The sequence below is a fragment of the Syzygium oleosum genome, unplaced genomic scaffold (assembly GCF_021117445.2).
Source record: "Syzygium oleosum isolate NSW1041296 unplaced genomic scaffold, Sole_v2.1 Sole_v2.42, whole genome shotgun sequence".
Taxonomy (NCBI): domain Eukaryota; kingdom Viridiplantae; phylum Streptophyta; class Magnoliopsida; order Myrtales; family Myrtaceae; genus Syzygium; species Syzygium oleosum.
The window spans coordinates 1,612,415-1,616,950 of NW_026607526.1; the positions used below are offsets into that span (position 1 = coordinate 1,612,415).

The 4,536-nt window shown below is 42.2% G+C and overlaps 1 pseudogene; it reads right to left on the bottom strand.

The window, feature by feature from the left end:
• Nucleotides 1-707: 707 nt before the first annotated feature.
• On the bottom strand, nucleotides 708-4,536 carry LOC115661873 (aspartate--tRNA ligase 2, cytoplasmic-like; annotated as a pseudogene).

A 4,536-nucleotide genomic window follows, 5' to 3' on the forward strand; every position in this document is an offset into this window, starting at 1 on the left:
TGAATTTCCAACAGATGCTCACTGCTGACGAAGATACGAGATTCAGTAATCAGCCACCGATTATTTTACTTGACTAATCCGTTCTTGTGGAGCAAATGTGTGCTTTACATCGCTGGTTCTTTGTTAATCCTCCTTATTTTCTGAATTTGACTTTGTTTTACAGTATTCTAGGTGTTGTTCTATTTTATTTGCTCTGTTATGAAATTTATGTACTTTATATTCTCTTTTTTAAGTAATAAATACAATTTTCTTTCAACAAAAAAAAAATAGTTAAAACTGAAATCGAAGTACATTGCTTCGAAAGGACAATGCTTCGTAGGAAAATTGGTATGGTTTCAACATAGTTTGAGCGACTCTTTTCTCTTGGTGTTTTTCATATTCATGCTCCTCGGGTTTTCTCTAACGGTTACGTGAATCCTTCCTCGTGCATTGGTCGATGTTTCCATGATTTCCTTCGTTTTCCACTATTTTGCTAACTTCCATGGCCATCGTGCATTTTGCAACAGCTGCCTCTTCTCGTACAAAGCCAATTCAACTTTATAATTGCTCCCATTCCCGTTCAAAAAGATCAAAGGTCATGTTTCTCTCCTTTGGGCAAGATATTCATTAACATGCTTCAGGTCAGAGCAAAGTGAAGCAAGCTTCAGATCGAAATTAGACCGGTTGAACTCGATGTGACGTGACCATATATACGTCGCTCTACTTCCTGAAATAAACCCAGGCATCTTTGCATACTTCAGACGCGGATATATGATTGGATTCGTCTCTTTGGAAAGTGAACACGTAACATGTCATAGTTTTGGAGTTTGTCTCCTGGGCTGAAGATTCGCGATTGTAGGTTAGAAGCAGTATCATGTCTAGTAGGACTACCGTGTCTGGACCAAACAAAGGTCCCGCAGGCACAAACCTAGTGACATATATGCACGTAGACATATGGCTGTACTTGTCGCTATGGGAACTGGTTTAGCCGACATTGTCAAGACCCAAGAAGTAAATAGCCACCAGCTCCAGTGCAGCTCCGAAGCCCCCGTGTGGACGTGCGCCCTGCCTGCACAAAAATCATATCATTACAATGTCTCGTCAGAATGGAGAGAAATAATCTTCACCTTGATCAACTAGCTGACCAAGCACTGAAACACAACGATTTCAACAACAATTGCAAAAGAAACCGACCGATTTCAAGAGAACAATGGTGACAAATTGGATTACCTAAAAGACTCGATGTATTCTTCACAGGCCTTTACTTTAGTTCCACATGCCTCTGCACGCTTGGCGAGAAGTTCATAATCATGGACACGCTGAGCTCCTGATATGATCTGCCCGCCTGGGACAGAATAATACAAATCAGAAGTTAGGAGCCGAATATAGGTTGAATGCAAGGTTTGCTGGTCAACTATATCACAATTCATGTGTAGAGACACATGAGATTTACTGGGTGTTGGTAAGGGGCGTCCGGATGCAACTTTATAATAGGGTCCATGCAAAAGAGAAACGAGAATGCATGGAACAAGTTTTAAACCATCTGAGAGCTATGAAAGATACGTCTCCATATAGGACTTCTTGGTATACAAGAATCAATTGGAACATATAGTTGTCATTGTCCTGAGATTTCAGGACTTCCCTTCCAACCGATTCCCTCCCTATGTCTCTTTTTTGACAATTTGAACATCCATTTTATATAATTTCGAACCAACTGCAAGACCAAATAATCAAGACAGCGGCATAATTTCCAAACCATCAGTCAGAAAAATTTAGTGAAGGTATAGAATGGCCCAAAACTTTACCTCTAAGAAAGACATTAAATTAATTACTGTAGGCAGGATCATCATAGCATGGCATTGTGCTGAACGGCCTAACAGCCAAAGGATAACGGTGAAGTATATAAAACTCCATGCCATACCTAAGAATAAAGGAAAGCTCGGTAAGTTAACCAAACCAAAAAATAATTGCAATAACAATCAAAACCCTAACTTAAGACTTTAGGCACATCAAAGATTATTTAACTTATTACTTTTCAAGAACCAGCTGACCCAGTTTTCTCTCTACTTCCACGCTCAAGTGATCAAGAGGCTCAATCTCAATGCCAGCATCCTGTACAAGCATAGTAATGTCAGAGCAGCAAGCGAAAAGTTTAGCAATGCAGGCATGTAGGTTCACAGCCAGACCGACTACTTCAAGAGCACTCATCCACAAAAAAGTAACTATTACAAAGATATAAACAAACGTAACCTGCATTTAATGGAAAAAGCAACCTCAAGGATTTTGGACCAAAAGCAATTAGAGTCAGGATGCTACTATCTTTATGTATTCAATCTGTAAGTTGATCCGATCTATACATGCTATTGGATAATGAAATGACTCCAGAAACCCTATGCCCTCATTTCGAGGGAGACAAGAAATCAAACTCCAAACAGCAAAAACTAAGAAGCAACCAACCCTTTGCTGACTAGGTAAAATATCAGTGTGAGGGTGATTCTTTAGATTTAGCTAATCATAGGAGCTTCCTGCTTAATGGACATGATTTTCCCAACAGATTCTATACTAAATTTCACAAAGTCCAAAGTTCCAGCAGAAAAAATATCCATCAGAAAATATATGCTGAAATATGGATCAAAATAAATGCTGGAACCCAAAAATATAAACTGCATCCGTCGGATCCAGAGCAAATTATTTATTAATGAGCATGCATTAGGAATGCTTTGACATTTGGAAAGCACATATAAAGAAGGGGCTTTGAGTGCATCCGCTCGAAGTAGGTGGAGTGTTTAGTAAATAGTATTCTCCAAGCCCATTCCAAAGAAACTTTTGTTTGGTGAAAACTATACTTACAATAATCTTTGTTCATTTCTATTAAGAAATAGCTACTAATTTAAGAATCATCTCAAGGTTGGTATTATCTTCAACACAATTCAGGTCCTGCATTGAGAAAACCACCTTTACAAAACAAAACTTTGGAGTAAAAGGACTTCATATTTCTCAAAGCAGAATGTCTATTTTTAAAAATAGACTCCTGGTATTGAGCCCCTTAATATACATAAGGAATGCAGAGATGCCTATGATTGTGGGAGGATGGACCTACTAAGTAGCTGATGATTACTAAGCTATTCAAATTTACTTGACCAAGCCAATGGTCTACCCCAACTGACTTACACCGCATATCATTGCAATTCTCACTTTATCACGGTTCCTCTTCCAACGGAACAAGTCATTAGGTAAGAGGAATGATACCACATTCTGTCAATTTCATTCAGAAGCAACAAAGGAAAAATCAGTTAAGAGCACCCATGCTCCTACTTTGACAGCTATGATTCTCGGGATTACGGAAAAAATATAGACCATATAACCTTCAAAGGTTTAAAATGATATCCGCTTCCAACAGCTTCGAGTTCCTTCTTGCAATTCGCATTCAAAGAGTCGAACATTGTAACGAACATACGGTCCACAATGTCCATTACCTGCACATAGACGTCTATTTCACAGAACTGAACTAAAGCACAAAAAGAAATCCAAAAGTACCCAATCCCACCTCATAATAGTGTTTCTTAATCTCCATTTCAACATCAACACCAGTATATTCACAAATGTAGGAGTCTTCTACCCTAAACGCAGGGCCAATCTCATAAACACGCCCATAATTGGCATGAACATACATTTGCATGTACAGCTCAGGTAACTGAGCCATGCATGCGGGATAGTTCAGCTTAAGAACGGCAGAACCTCCTTCAGTGAACGCAAGTACGGGTTTCGGCGTAGTGACTTGATCAAAGCCCTCAGAAACCAAGAACCGCCAAAACAATGAGCTTGTGAATTTCGTCGGGAATGGGATATGGAAAGCTCACAGTTTCAACTTGACTCTGTATTACAATCGATTCTGTCCTATGAGGCGTGCGCGGGTCGAGGGCTACGAAATTTAAACTCCTGAAACGAAGGAGCTGCTCTCCTGCCTGCAAATTTTGCAAACACGGAACATAAACAGGATAGCCACCACACACACAAGCCGACGGATGAAATGATTCGACAGAGAGACCTGGGGAGCCCTCTCGATCTCGGCTTCGTCCTCAAGATTGAAGGGAAGGCTGGGCAAGGGATTGCTGATGCAATAGAGCTAGTTGACTTGAATCTCCACCTGCTGGGAAACGCCCACGATGGGGGAGGAAGGGACCGTGACTGATCCACGGACGTCGATGATGGATCCCGGAGTCACGGAGGCCACGAACTCCACCATCTGCCTGCTGACCGAACCCTCCCGCTCGGTCACTACGCACCGCACCTTGTACGAGTTGTACCCCTTCCCCCTCACCAGCACGCTCCTCCCCTTCATCCCCTCCGCCAGCGCATCGACCTCCGTGTACGGCTCCCCCACCGCCTCCTCCTTCGACTGCAGCTCCGGCAGCGCCACCTCCCCGTAGTTCTCAGCCAGCGGATCCTCCGCATCCGGCGGCGATGATGAGCCCATCTTGCTTGCCCTGGGTTGCTCCGGCGACTTGGTGGAAAGAGGGATTCGAACGCGGGAGAATGTTCTGGAAGGGCGGGAAC